Source organism: Ascaphus truei, chromosome 2 (assembly GCF_040206685.1).
Source record: "Ascaphus truei isolate aAscTru1 chromosome 2, aAscTru1.hap1, whole genome shotgun sequence".
In the NCBI taxonomy this organism is placed as follows: domain Eukaryota; kingdom Metazoa; phylum Chordata; class Amphibia; order Anura; family Ascaphidae; genus Ascaphus; species Ascaphus truei.
Genome location: NC_134484.1, coordinates 372,907,775 through 372,924,470, shown reverse-complemented (window position 1 = coordinate 372,924,470; position 16,696 = coordinate 372,907,775). Strand labels below are relative to the sequence as shown.

General features: G+C 40.8%; 1 protein-coding gene across 3 annotated transcripts in view; it reads right to left on the bottom strand.

The window, feature by feature from the left end:
* ANO10 (anoctamin 10) overlaps positions 1–16,696 on the bottom strand; it is a 220,766-nt gene that overhangs the window by 157,935 nt on the left and 46,135 nt on the right. The gene's annotated exons all lie outside the window — the stretch shown is intronic.

The following is a 16,696-nucleotide window of genomic DNA, read 5'->3' as shown; positions in this document are numbered from 1 at the left end:
GCATAAAGACTGCTATCTTAGTGATAAAAAATACAAGGGTAAAATATGCAGAACATGAGAGATTAAACATACGTTACGAACATTAGTAGCATTGGAATCTAAACTATATCAAACTCAGTCTGAGTTATTAATTCATATGTCACAAAAAAATGCTGCTTTCCCAGTTCAGCAGTGTTTTAGGGGCATATTCTAGATTCTCCTATTGACTTGTATAGGAGTTTACTTACAGTAGTTTACAGAATAACCCCCCCCCCACCCCTCCCCCCACCTCTATACTGGGATTCGGGATACCGCACCCCGATTCAGCAGCAACCATACACTCGAATCGTGTGAAAAAAGAAACATAACGTGCGTAGTGGATGTTAGTGAATCTCCCAATATGAGTCCCTGCCCCAAAGAGTTTTTACAATCTGATAAAGTGACTTGACACTGGGATTCAAATCTGATTCCAATAATTGTTACAACCAGCCAGTGGTGGAAGTATGGTGGCAGCACTACCTTTTTTATTTGCAAACTCGCATCGCCACTTCATCTTTAACAAAAAAAAGGGGTTGTTTTAAAAAGCCTCTCCCCTTCCTATTTTGACACAATAAGCATTGGCTAACCCATTGCGTGCCCCAAGACCTACTCTGCTTGTTTTTATGGCGGTGATCCCGTTCACATTCAGGGGGGCCTGCGACTGCGTAATCTCTACACCAAGATCTTCCGCCACTCAAAAAGGCTTAAAACTTTCCAACATTCAGGCAAGAAATCTTTGCTTCAACATTTAATAAATGTAGATTTTTTTTTTAAGATCAGACACAATAGCATTCATTTTCTTAAACCGGTGTGACCACTGCTTTTAACCCATAGGGTGTCCATGTGTACTAAAAACATATTAGAATGGGCAAATAGAAACAATATATATAATGTTTCGAGGGTGTATGCAAAGTAGGGCAACACAAACTATATATACACTGCACTACAATGTTATTATACCTCGTCATTATTAAAGGCACCAGAATACATGCACGTACACAATTCGATAGAGAACTGTAAGGCACAAAAAAAAAGAAAGAAAAATATATTTGATCTTAAAGTGACAAATTTAGCTCATAGTACACTTCCAAATACTGTATTAGGCTAGTCATTTATAGCATATATACATGTTGTAGGCTATGAACAGCATTGCTAAAATGGCCTAGTTTTCCATTGTATTGTTAGGCCGCCCGTATAGTGCCCGCAACGGGTGACGTCACCCGTCACCCCTAGCAAAAGTTATATTTTGCTTTGCGGCGGCAGCGCGGGCGCACTGACATTTGATTGGTTCAGGGGCTGTCACATGAGGCGACAGCCCTTGAAAAATCAAATATTGGCAGCTACCAAAATTCGCGATGCCGCTCCGTCATATTGCCGCCATCGCGCTTACTGTAAGAACACGTGGCGGCGGCAATGCATTTGTTTTTGGGTGACGTCGCTATCGCCCGTCACGGGAACTATACGCGCAGCCTTAGGCAGTATTATAGAGAAAGACTTGTACAACTAACTCTCTCTCTCTTTGTTGATAATTGGCCAGCCATCAATTTGTGTGATTTAGAAGTGTACGGTGGCCTGTCCCTCACAGTTCATGATTTACGAGCTCTGCCCAGCCCTTGGCGTCAAACATACTGTATCTCCTTCAGCTGGATGTGGTGTAGATAAATGTCTGAGGCATTTGCCAGTGTAATAAAGCCAAGCACCAAACCCACTTAGCAAGATATGAATTTACTGAAGTCAAGTGAAAGCACTCCACCATGCAACACATTATTTACCATGTAGTGGCGGTTTCATAATGTAACATCTGTTTCATACGTACCTTTGAAATAAAAGCCTGAGGGTCACAAACACATTCAGTAAAATAGAACAATGGTTCTCAAACTGTTGTCCTTGGTACCCAGAGAACCCCAACCCTCTCTAATAGCACGTCTGAGATAAGATGCATTGTAAGGAAACCCAACCCTCTCCAATAGCGCTTCTGAGATCAGATGCATTGTAAATTCTTCTGTATTTGGTACCATTTTCAAATGACCTGAAAATTGAAGGGAACCCTTTAGGGATACCAGGGGAGCCCAAGGGTAAGTGAGGGTGTGATGCCAATTTACAGCCAGGATGACATTTTAGCTATGTTCTAGTAATATATTTCCTATTGAACTGTTAATGTGGCACCTCCTTTAAATGGATAGAATATGTTTTATTGAACCCATATAAGAACAAAAAAAACAAACCTATCCATAGATGCTGTTGCACAGGAGTTTTTAACATCACTAAATTCTGTCTTCAATTGTAATGTGTGTAACAAGGCACCTAAATCACTGTATAAATGTCCATGTTAATACCACAACATTCTAACATTTATACTCTTGTGAGGTCCTGCTGTTTTCCTTTCCCTAAAAGCATATACAGCTCAACCCCGTTATAGCGTGATCCGCTTATAACGCGGTTTGAGCGTGGACCCCGAATTGAAAAAAAAAAAAAGATTTTAAGTTTTTTCTTTGCACACACACTGCACACTCTCACAGCATACACTCACAGCACACTGCATACACTGCACAGCACACTGCATACACTGCACAGCACACTGCATACACTCACAGCACACTGCATACACTGCACAGCACACTGCATACACTGCACAGCACACTGCATACACTGCACAGCACACTGCACACTGCACACTGCATACACTGCACAGCACACTGCACACTGCACACTGCATACACTGCACAGCACACTGCATACACTGCACAGCACACTGCATACACTGCATACACTCACAGCACACTGCACAGCACACTGCACACTCACTGCACACTGCACACACTGCACACTCACAGCACACTGCACACACTCACAGCACACTGCACACACTCACAGCACACTGCATACACTCACAGCACACTGCACACACACACACACAGCACACACAGTCAAATATACACACACACACACACACACACATACACACACACACACACACACACACACACACACAGAGACCACAGTCTCTTTAAGGGAGCTTGCTCTCGCAAGACGGAAGCAGAAGACGGAAGCAGAAGACGGAAGCAGAAGCAGGGAGAAGAGCTCCCAGATAACGGGTAAGTGCTGCGTGCTGTTGCCGCTGCCCCACCGGGTCTGGGAACGCTGTACCACCGGGTCTGGAAATGCTGGACGCGGTACCACCACACAAAAAAAAATTCGCTCCGCTCACCTTACCCTCTAACAGGGTAAGGCCTCGGCCCGCTCCAGTCCAGGAGAGGCTCTACTGGTGCTTCCTCCACACAGGAAGATCAGCCCAGAACTAACTGCTACATTCAAACCTTAGAGGAAACCCCCTCCCTCCCAGGGGAGTGGCTAGTAAGCCGGCCTCCTATCAAACATAAAGCCCTGTAGTACCTGGCTAATCCTGAACTGTATTAACTAACATTCTGTATAATGACATAACCAGGCCCTGCAGGGTTTACTCCCAACACTGCCCGCTCTTTACTGGGACTTACAGTGCTGGGAGGGCCAGAGAATTAGTAGCCCAGGAGTACTTGGCTACACATGGAAAAGACAAGTAATAAGAATTCAGCTCAGTGGACATGGTAAAATTAAATAACATTGGAAGTTAGGACTTGCCTGGTCTGGGGATTTCTCGGCTTGGTGAGCAAGCTTATCATACTTTAGCCAAATTATGCAACTAAAACGTCAATTTAAATGAAATATTAGACCGTGTTAAGATGTTGCAGGCTTTTATGCAGCATTATTTAAGTATTTGCATGTATGCCTTTATTTTGTGGTCTCTGCTTTTAAGAATCCTAAGCTATTAAAGTTGAAGCACTAAACATTTAAAATGTCAGGTTACTAATTTGCTAATGTGGTAAAATATGACTCTCTGTAATTTCTAAATTTCATTTGTCTTTACTGCCCTTGAATCTGAAAGCATTACAGGCGGTCTTCGGTTATCCAAGGGAATCCGTTCTGGAAGTAGCGTTGGATAGTGAAACCGTTGTAAAGTGAGTCCCATGTTAATCAGTGGCGGTGAGCGTCGGATAACGCATTCAGGCGTTGGATAATGGCCCTTAGGGTTGCATTGTAAAGCGTTGGAGATGCCATTCGTTGTAAAGTGAAACGTTGCATAGCGAGAACTACCTGTACTCTACATCAAGGGTGCTCAACTCCAGTCCTCAAGCCCCCTTCCCCACAGGTCATGTTTTCAGGATATCCCTGCTTCAGCACAGATTGCGCAGAGGCTCAGTAGAAGACTGAGCCTCTGATTGAGCTACCTGTGCTGAAGCTGGGATATCCTGAAATCCTAATCAGATGCAGTTGATTATGGTGTAATAGAATACAAACATTTTAATCAATTAAAAATGATAAAAGTAACACACACTGAAACCAAATAATAAAATATGTTATAAGAAAGACAATAAATCCTGATTGCCATAACACACATAATCTGTGAATATAATCCAAGAACACTAGATCAATGGATATGATTAAAATGGATGGCAATCAAAGGGTTAATCTAAATTTTATGCATACATATATATTGATCTGTTCAAACAACATTTAAGGTAGAATACTGTACATATAAAAATATTCAGTCAAAATATAAAAAGTAGAGCATTCAGAACCTAGAATAGATTGCAACAAATGATGCATAATGAATAATGCTACAAAATGAAGCGAGCATTACATTGGAAAAAAAAAGAGCATGTATAGGTTAAGACACAGAGTAACAAAGAAAGCAGTTACTGTCAACATTTCATTAGTATCCATATTAAATCCATCAACAAAAAGGTATTAATGCAAATAGAAAGTTAAAGGTTAACTACCAAAAAGACACTGTTTAGTTATAAATTTGTATCTTGTGTATATACAGATATAAATATATCCCTATTTATCCAGATATTTTTTCTCAACAAGAATGGATTAACTTGGATCCATAGTGTTAAAGCTGCAGTTCAGTCTTTTTTATTTTTTTTTAATTTATTTTTTTACTTCAATAGTTTCATGTGGGCAATCTCTAATTACCTAAAGAACTGCATAGCTGCCGGTCAATTCGTTCTCCGTCTATTGATCGTCAAAGTTTGGCAACATCTTTAAATATGGGGAATGTAAATCGTTGCTATAGGAACAAGCATGCTTGTTAAAATAGAATACAAGAAAATTGGTCTTTCAAAGTTGTTTTTTGAAAAACAGAAAATGCTAAAAGTATTTTTTCTTACTACAGAACTGATTTATTAAAAAAAAACACACATGCAGGATATTGCCTGAACTGCAGCTTTAATAACAGCAATAGTTGGTAGTACCTAAATACTTATAATAATGTATTACAAAGATCTTAAAGAGATAGATATATAGATCTCGTGGTGTATATGGAGAGTTAGATGAAAATGTTGATAGTATTGTGAAAACCAGCAAGAGAGAACAATGGTTAATATTTATGTACTCCTTTTCCAACAGAGTTTAAGAAGTATTCGTGAATCAGAGGAAACAGCCCAGATCCCAATCAGAATGGAGACGTGTTCCTAACGTGAAAATCCGAAATGCCTCTCTGTAATCTCCAGGACTGAACTTTCCCCGACGACATCATTCCTCCCCCCGATCCACATATACATACTATGTTATATCACAAAACAATGCACTCCAGAGCGCAGTCTATATATGCATCCACTGACCCCTGTTTCACAATGTTAATAATGGCACTCCCGCATGTGTGCAGCCAATCCCACTGCTACTGTATGTGCTACACGTGGAGTTTCGCCATGGCACAAAATGGGACGCTTGCTGCTCATCTCTAAACAACAACACACACAAGTGGCATCACTTGGTTCTTGTGAGTTACTCCCCACAAAAAATCCCTGCATACAAGTACATGGAATCCAAGTGATATAGTTAAGAACAAGTGACAATTAGGACGAGGCTGCCTTTCCCCATTCCTTTGATCAAAGATAAACAATTATAATACGTTAAAAAAAATAAGAATAGTCAATGCTAATTTCTTGATATTCTGAAAAAAACTATTGTTACTACCAAATGATGCTGTTAAACTGTAGGCAGAAAACGACAGCACAGCAGTAAGGCCTGTGTGTCAGGACCCGCAGAATACTTATTCTGTAGCATCTGTTACTGTTTGATTGATTACTCCGCCTCACATGTATCCCATAACATGCTTATGATAAAATGATACCTGCAATTAACAAGCCTAACGATTTTCCTTAACTAAACAGAAGAATACCGGTAAGATTCATTTACACCACCACCTCCATCTGGAAAACTAATGCCATGTGGTCCTTGGCATGACTTTTTTATTTTATTTTATAGGATTGAATATCAAATGTAGAAGTACTGCAGATTGGCACCAGCACACTTTAATGATTAAACCTCCTGGGAGAGCGTTTCTGTACTGGTCAATCCAAGGGCAAGCACACTAAAGAAGACCAAAGCTCTCTAAATACAATTAACACATGAGAGTTTGCAGGATTTGTACTATTTCACAATACTGACACGTTTTGGACCACACACAAATTAAAATGATCATACTGTACTAATTGTTTAATCCCATCATTTTTTTCTTTCTTTACGTTTTACAACCAGGAAATAACTAAATGTCATTCAGATGTCTTCTCAAAAAGAGAACATCTGGAGTGACATATCGTCTCATTATAACAAAGAGACGGTAATAACATTTACTAGTGTCAAAGATCATTTATCTTCAGGGATAACACTTTTAGCACAGCTCTTGCACTGCTACTTAGCAGACAATCAACGGATCAAGTGAAAGCAAAACCATGTGAATCACAAATCTGCCAAGTTCTACAAATGCTAGGTGCAGTTTCTGAGTGGGATTTCATAATTTTCATAATGTTTTCAATAAGTTTCATAATGCCTTTTGCCATCATGTTCCATGTTTACTCAATATGTTTTTAAATGACATTATTGAAATGACGATTCCAGTCCTGGCAAATTAACCTGGCAGTCAGAGATGACTAAAAGTAGTGTACAACAGTAATTTAATTGTCAGAAATCTGTCATCCCTTTAATGTTCATAATTGTGATCTGCATCTTTCTTGTACACTTCTGCCTTCATAAGTGCAAATTAAAACTCATCTTGAATGTTTAAGTTCTATGCAGCCGAGATCAACAACCGTTTTTATAATTTATACCATCCTGCATTTAGCACGAAGTTGCTTTTGGCTGGGAAGTGAAATAAAGCAGCATAATAATAAAGCTTTGATGTACTGTATACCCACTGATATGAGCTGATGGTTGACAATGAGTAAATGTACTCGTTCTCAATCTTGCCAGTCGGAATATAGTTCTCTTGACTAGAAGCACAGGGTGAAAGTCTTAAGGGTTTATGTATAAAGGCAAAATTAGTTCAATTCTGGGTAAAAAAAAAAAAAAAAAAAAGCACCAGATGTATAAAAGATAAATATCCCATTTAAAAGGAGTATGATTTATATCTTTGATTTATCTGGTGCAATAGTTTTTGCCTTGATACATAGAGGTCTATGGAGTGCATTTTTCAAGTGCCGGTACAGGTTACTGCACCCGTTCCGGTGTTAACTTCAATAAGAGATCACGCTGGAACGGTCGCGATAACCCATACTGGCACTTGATAAATGTGTCCCTATATGTTTAAGGAATTTTTCAATTCCCAGAATGCACAGAAACTCTGCATCAAAAGGGTGGACTCGTATCATGGCTAGGGTGGATAGCAGCAGTCAAAATGACACTGCTCCTCAAAAGCCTCTATTTGTTTGGAGCCCTTCCAATATCTGTCAAGTTGAGTAATGTTGAGGACTTGCAGAAACGCATTAAAGCTGCAGTTCAGTCAATATCCTGCATGTGTGGTTTTTTTAATAAATCAGTTCTGTAGTAAGAAAAAATACTTTTAGCATTTTCTGTTTTAAAAAAAACAACTTTGAAAGACCAATTTTCTTGTATTCTATTTTAACAGCCATTTGCTAAGGCACTGCCCCTTCATGTCCTCTCACAAGTCCTGGCACACCCCTTTGTCAGCTCTGCCCTCCCTCTAGCACATGTCAGTGCAGGAGTGCTCATGAATATTCATGAGCTTCCACTGACAGACAAGCAGATTATAAACAAATCCCAGCTTTTAATATGTCACCAAATTTCGACCTATCAATACATGTAGAACGAATTGACCTGCAGCTGTACAGTTCTTTAGCTAATTAGAGATTGCACACATGAAACTATTGAAGTAAAAAAATAAATGTAAACAAAAAAAAAAAAAAAAGACTGAACTGCAGCTTTAAACATTTTATATGGAAAAGGCACAGAGTTAGTGCTAATATATTAACTAAACCAGGGACGCGCAAACTTTCTCTGCTGCGCCCCCACTGCCTGCCAGCCCCTATGCTCGCACCCTTCCCCCCTTACCTAATATCCAGTGTCAAATGATTCGCGGGGCCATTTGACGCGCGTTGCTATGGCGACGCGCACATCACATGCCCCCACGGCGTAATTTGCTGCCGCGTTGCCATGGCGACGTGGCGCGGAGGAAAGGTAGGTGAAGTCTGCGCCCCCCCATAATAATCTTGCGCCCCCCCACTTTGTGCACCCCTGAACTAGCCCAAAGCTGGAAGTGGGAGTGGCAGTCTCCCACATAAGAGCTTATTAGCAAGCAGCCCAAATTGCGTATGTGGCACTATAGCATGCTCCCAATGGCACAATTAGATGGGTTGATATAGAAAATCCCTTTGTTACCCCACACCAAATAAGCAAAGTGCTATGGCATTCCAAAAGGAATGCCCATCACACTGCACATGCTCTCCTGTTATGGGTATAGGATTAAACTAAAAAGAAAACTCGCAACTCATGATTCAAACATGATGCCTCTGTTCCACAACCCTTTTTTTTAAGTCGGGATGCAAGAAGGGTAACTCTATGGTGGAAAAGCAAAAGATCTCACGAAAGTTAAAGACTTATTTAATAACTCAAACTTAAAAACATTTGCACAGTTTCAGGAAGTAAATCAGATCCCTTACACTATCCACAACTTAGACATTTTATTACATCACACACCATTAAAAATACATCTTACAGTAATACACTCTTTGAAACTCTGAGAGTCATCTCCCCTGAGTAAAGGCCTTATATCAACCCTACAGTATACTGTGTCACACAAACACCCCCCTTGTAAATATGGGGACCTACACTACATTAGACACTGGAAGACAGATGTAGGTGAGACTAGATTGGGAAGACATCTGCTGCGATATCCATCAGCTCTGCAATAAAAGAGGACAGCTACAAAGTTCTCTATCGATGGTACCTTACCTTCGATAGACTCAACAAAATGTTGAGTCAGACCTTGCCTAGTGGTTTGTGAGGTTGCGACAAAAGAGGCACAATGGTTTCTTTTGGGTGTTGGGGTCGGGGGATGCACCTCCAGTTGCCGGTCCCTGCTCCCTTCCCTTCTATCCTTAACTGTGGGATACAATTCGTCCCCATTTATATGGGCTCCATTTCCTTATAGTATATACACAGCACTCAAAATTCCCTTTTATGATTCCTGTGGATTTATAAAAAGAGTTTGCTATATTACATACACTGTATGTTATTTCACCTTCCTAGTTTTTGTAGTACCGGATACGAGATGGGTTCCCATACTTCACTGCTATATGATGGACCTGCCCAAGAATATCTGGACTATGGCAGGAAGTTTCTCAGTTAATAAATGAGGTTCTGAGACATACCTCAGAAACTGATTCTTGGTCAGCGCTACTAAGAAGGCCGATCCAGAATGTATCATATGGATAACGCATACTGATTTTACATATATTAACTGTTACCAGGTGCACCATAGCGGTCACGTGGAAAGGTCCCATACCAAATATCTCAAAAGTAATAATTAAATTGTGGTTAGTGCTTCATTATGAGATATAGACACACAAAGATCTGAGTTCTTCGACACTGGAATAAACAAAGAGTCTAAGACCAACTATATAGAACGGCGGTATTTGACTTATACCATATGCACTGTGGCTAAATATTGTATAATAATGTGCAATCCAATGTTATAATCAATGTATATTTGAATGGCTGAAAATATTCTCTACAACCCCCACCATTCTCAATTCCTATTTTGTACCCACACAACCTACAGACGAGACAACGAGTATTCAAAGGCTTGCCTTAAACTAGCCCGGTTACATGCTGGGTGTAACCTGGCTAGTTTAAGGCAAGTTTAAGGCATTTCTGCATTGACTAATGATCCATCGGATTAACACAGCAGGGGTCCCTGGCAGTCTCATTCAGTTTGAATAGGACTGCCAGGGACCCCCGCTGTTAATCTGATGGGCCATTAGTCAATGCAGAAATGCCTTAAACACGACCCAGCATGTACCTGGGTCTTTTTGGCGATTGCCACTGGTTTGTGTTAGAATAACCGTCGGCACTACAGTACCCACCCTTTTACATTTTGTACCCCCATCGCTGTTTTTAGTGGGGGAATATATATATATATATTGTTCGACAAATACGCATAACCACATACCCGTGGCGAGTGGATTTAGGCCGCTGGCGAGCCGTGCTGCGGCTCTATGAATTCCCCTGCTCGCGACAAAATGTTTTTTTGAAAATAAATAAATACTCCCCCTCCCTGATTGGGTTGACGCGGGGAAGAGGGCCGGCTGGCAGCTCTGGGTTAGCCCCTTCCCCTGATCTCCTCCCCCTCCTGCCCCCAGATCTCAGTGTGAGAGTGACAGTAGGTGAGTGTGAGTGTGTTACAGTGTGAGACAGTGACTGTGTGTCTGTGAGCGAGTGTGTCTGTGAGCGAGTGTGTCTGAGTGTGTGTCACCCTCTCTCCCTGTCGCCCTCACCCTTTCCCTGTCTCTCTCTCTCTCTCTCTCTCTCTGTGTGTCTCTCTCTCTCTGTGTGTGTGTGTCTCTCTGTGTGTGTCTGTGTGTGTGTGTGTGTGTGTGTGTGTCTCTGTGTGTGTGTCTCTGTCTCTGTCTCTCTGTCTCACACACACACACACACACACACACACACACACACACACACACACACACACTGGATCTCTTATTTACCCTATATCTTAACTGCCCTATACCTACACCGAAATAACCTATACTGCTTTCTTCCAGATCTAACTCTCGAGCTTCACACGAAAGACATCGGAACCCCCTCTAACCCAGAAGACAGGTAAGGAACACCTCCCCTCCAATGTATAACATTGCGGAAATGAGGGTACCTGGACATTGAGGGACTGCGGATCAGGTAAGATCCCAGGTGGGATTGCTGCTTTAGATATTGTGACGCGGGGGCGTCCAGGCACTAGTTATGAGGTTCAGGAAACTAGTCATTCACATCTGGCTTTTTTTTCTAAATCCGACATTTACACACACATACACACAAGTAACAAGGACTAATTGTAGTATAATTTAATAAAATAAATAAACTAATGTCAAAAACGAATGTTGTTCTTACTAGGAATTTATTCATTTATTTTTTTTAAAAAGCGGGTCTGGGGGCGGGACTAAGGGCGGGGGTAGGTGGCGAGTAGATTTTTTGTTCGGCGAGTAGGTTTTTGGGTGATTTGTCGACGTGTGTGTGTGTGTATGTGTGTGTGTGTGTGTATGTGTGTATGTGTGTGTGTATGTGTGTATGTGTGTATGTGTGTATGTGTGTGTATGTGTGTGTATGTATATATATATATATATATATATATATATATATATATATATATATATATATATATATCTTAACTATATATCTTAACTAAGTGTGGTGAAACCTATCCCTGCTTCATTTTGCAAAGCCAGTATAACCAACCCCACACTGATGAGACCCATGAAGGTAAAAACGGCTGTCTGTGGGTGGGTTTACTGGCTATGCATCTCAACCCAGGCTGTGCTCAAAGCTGTGAAATGCAGCAAGCATAAGCTTACAGGGGACCATGTTATATGGTTTTGAAGCAAAACGTGGCACTGTGTGCTCATTTGCATGTCATTTCCCAGAATCCCTTGCTGCAGTGGAAGCACTGTGTGCTAGGTGATAATGGTGGAAGGCGGGGTTGGAGACCTGTCCATGACATGCAAATGAGCATACTGTAATATTTCCATTTGCACTCTCTCTCTTTTTTTTTAAAGGGGGGGGGAGGGGCAAACATGAATCAACAGTAGCTGAGCCTGCAACTATCATTGCATTTTATGCCCAGCTCCCATTTATATAAATTGGACGTCCGTTTTGTGGATCTGGGCCTGAGAGTGATTTTCTAGTAATAAATAAGGAATGGACAGTTGCCAGCTTTAAAGAACAAAACAGTAGGTATGTTTCCTTGGTAAGCATAAGTCTATATTTTATTTTTATAGACTTTATTATGCCCTCAAAAAGCTCTGGAAGCCTAAAACTTAAGCTCGATCATACCGCAGTAGTACGACATAATGAAATCGTTCATTATAAAAATAAAAAAAACATTTTAAATTGTTATTTTAACTATCAACTAACAAAATGAAGATTTTTCTGCATGGATTTACAAGCTCACTATGGTGGTTATTCACCAAGCTCTTTTATAGGCTTGAACAGACGTCAACTCCCACTCAAGTCAATGGAGGATAGAGGTGAAAACACTCTGGGAAAGAGTTAGAAACTGGTTCTTATGAAGGGTAGTATGGTAATATCTGCCCCATATGGAAAGCTTTGGACTTAAGCTCCTCTTTACTCAATAATTATGTATCTACCCTTATTACTCTAATCTCTCTCTAGAACATGTACAGAACTAAGAATCACAGCTCCAGCTTGATTTTTGTGTTAAATACAAAAGTAATGTATGCAACGCTTGTTACCATTATGTTCCTAACCATTTTATACATTGAAGACTAAATAACCATGTCATACACAGTATTTAAAAAAAATAATTCATATAATCTACCAAAGATAAAGTTTCCTTCTAAAACACGAGCTAAATCAGTCTAAGGCCTGGGACATAGTAGATAGGGTTGTGCTGAGCCGTGCTGAGCCGCGCTGAGCAGGTGCACTTAGCCCCTGCATCTGTCATCAGCGCGGCTTTAGCTGCTGCTTCCGCACTCTTCCGCATGCGTGCGGAGGCTGACAAAATTTGCCGAGACAGGCAAGTTTGAAATTTGCCGCCATGGGGAGCGGAGGAGCGGTCATATGACCACTCGATATCCAATGAGGCTGCAGCCAGCATTTTCATGCGTGACGTTGACATCGGCGGCGTGACGTTAACGTCGGCGCCAGAACAGTCATGCCTGCCGACACGTCCACCACCCGCCTCCCAAGCGCGCTTGCTGTCTCCTCTGCCAGGCCAGCAAAAAGCTCCTGGATGAGCGAGCAGCAGCGCGGGTCACCACGAATTGATCCACCATGTCCGAAGCATAAGCTTTCTACTGAGCTATCAGACTGCTCATTTTTCCAGATTGAGGAGTTCAGTTTGTCGTATGAGATGTGGGATTGTTATGAAAGGCTTTACATGCAGGCTCTCCATTTCATCAATCTTTGCACAGCTCTCATATCCAAGAAAGCGAGAAGCCGCTATGAGAGAATATGAACACCTGGGAGACCCAGAAATACCAAATCTCACAAAATCTGTTCAAAGGCATCTCAGCATTGTAACCAATGTATTCATAAAAAGGCATTCAAGCTCAACTGCAGAGATTAGGGTTTCAACTATTCAAATACACACTCTGCAATTAACTTACACTGAAATATGAGGGATCTCTAGAATTTGCTACAGTAGAATAAGATTTTTGCTTGATTGGCAGCCTTTTTCTGAAACTCAAGGATATGCTGGGAACATAGACAGGAAAAAAATAATTGGTTGATTTAAATCATTTGTGGCGGTGATTAACCTTCTCAAAGATCTTGAATTCATTATGAAGCATACTAAATTGACATACTAAAACATCAGTGGGCTACGTAATTGCTCTATTTCCATGGATACAGTTCCTTATGTTGGCAATAGTTATTCTAAAAACATGTCAGGTCAAGACAGTAGCGGGATATTAAATATATCCAACTACACCTTCCAGAAGCATCAAATTAAAGAATCACTTCAGACAGTACCCAATGAAATGAAGGCAGCAAACCTGCCAGTAATACATTTCAAATGGGGCACACTAATATAAATAGAGGGCACAGAAGAATCGATGACTTCATTATCATGATGTATTGGAATTGCTAACCTTTTTTGATGCCACAAGGGCATCTTCATTAGGGCTCGAGTAATAGTGATATATTGAGTAATATATTTTTCTGTGTCCTCTATTAATAGCTTTCCCAGCGTGTTACTTTTTACAGTAAGCAGGTTTGGGGAAGTACGACTAAGAGGCAACTTAATCGACGAGTCACTACTAGCAATAGAGGTGGACATGAACATCCTTTTGATGGCCACTAGTAACCACAACAAAATTGTGGATACAGAACATTCCAGGAGGCCAAGTTATGCGACGGAGGCGTAATTGCAGCAATCTAGAGGTCTTTGACCAACAGGCTGAGAAACTATTACGGAGGTTCATTGAAAGAGGTTATCCCTTGGAGAGGCTAAAAAAGGAACTTAATAGAGTAAGATGTATGAATCGTGATGATATGCTTACCCCTAGTATTCGAAATAAGAGCAAAAATGATACTGATAAGATTAATGTGGCCTTTATTACAGATTATAATTCAGCACATGGAAACATTGAGAAAATTGTGTCAAAACATTGGGGGATACTTTGCAATGACCCCATTTTGAGGGAGCACTTGGTTGAATCACCTAGGTTCATCTATAGGAGAGCTAAAAATCTAAAAAGTGCTTTGGCACCAAGTGACATTGGCCAGGCGGTTTGCACCACCTTTCCAAAAGGATGGTTGGGTGATAAAAAAATAGGTAACCATACATGTGGTAAATGCTCTGTATGCAAGTATTTGCACCCGGATAAAAAAAACATATCACATCTAAAACATCTAAGGAAGTCTTTAATATTAAAGACTTCATTCTTTGCACTTCCATTTTAATTGTGGTGCCCCCTAGAATGCCCTTGCAGGCTTCAATATGTCGGTAGAACAAAGCGTGCTCTTAAAGTACGCGTTCAGGAACATATAAGAAATATTAGAAATGGTCTGGAAAAAGCATAGTGTATCTAGACATTTTATGCTGTTTCACAACAAAGATCCATCGGGCATCACATTTAAGGGAATCCAACATGTTCCTTGTAACCGGAGGGGAGGTGATAGGGTTAAATCTCTATCAGCTTTAGAGACATTTTGGATCCTTAAATTGGACACTGTGTCACCAAGAGGGCTCAATGAAGATATTGATGTGTGGGCCCTGTATTGAGCTAATCTATTTCCTCCACATGTTCGAATTTCTTCATTGATACAATTCTTTTTATAGTATAATATTGAATTTATATTTTTACTAATAGCTGTTTCTTTTATTTACAGCATTAAGTTGTTGTTTTATATAGTAATATTCTGTATTTTGCAATATGTGTTATTTTATATAGTTTTTAATCAAATATTGTGTGTGTTTTTCCATGTTAATTAGACACAGGTTCGAAGTTCACATGATTGCCGCCGCGACCCACCCGATTGGTTAATGATGCTGTAAGGGCTAGCCAATGAGGGAGGCCAGGCGTGTATATAGTGCCTTCGGGAACTAATGTTTAATTATTCCCTGATGAAGTAGCGTCATAGCTACGAAACGCATAGGACTATCTATTGCTAGTAGTGACTCGTCGATTAAGTTGCCTCTTAGTCGTTATTCCAGGTTTATTCCGATACCCCTGCCGGGTAATCCGGTGAGTCACTTCCCTTCACGTGACTCTATGCGGAGCTTCGGTTTCCGGTCAGCAGAGTCGCGGTGGATCGTGACTACTTCCTGTCAGTAGGAGTTCTCCCTACGGACTCAATACAATCCCGTGGAGTGTAATTGACGATTGTGGTGACCAAAAGGCAAAGACTTTTACATGCTCGGTGAATATACCACCAGCTGGAAACGGACATTTTTGGCCTAACGAGCTGCATACAATGGGACTGTGAGAACGAGCGGTGAGCCAACAGTCGCTAGGAGGCTGAACAGCGTCCGCAGCAGCCTGGGAGATCCAACGGTGTCATCTGATCCTGCCTGCAAGTTTCGAGTGTGGCGTGTGGTAAACGTTGTGTTTAAACCATACAATGTGATTTATTCTCCATATTGATGTACGCAGAATACTTACCTTTTATACTTTATTAATATATTCTTGATATACTTCAATATTGCGTCCTTGCGCTGTGTTTTCTTGTTGTTCTTCTAGTGCATTTAGGGTGCTGAGCCACCCTCTAATAACCTTCAGCTGCAGATGCCCTTTTTACACCCTACACGGTTATGTATTACTTTTAATTTGTTATACTGTATTTGTATTAACACTAATGGTATAAGTTGGGTAACTATCACCAAAGATTGGTTTTATCACTTTATGGTTTGAATTTAGTTGCGCACTTGTATTTGCTCACTTGCACCTATACAGAAACATATTTTCTCTCGTTTAACTCACATTCTGCATTTTTGAATTTTGATACTGGATAGCAGCACTGCAAATCTCCTTCAAGAAACATTTCTGACACTATGCCATAAGAACCAATAAGAGCCAATGCATTCAATCATGGCAACCGATACGATTTATCGTGCCAAGCCAGCCAACCGGTCAATGACATACTCCTTCTGCAGGAGAACTTA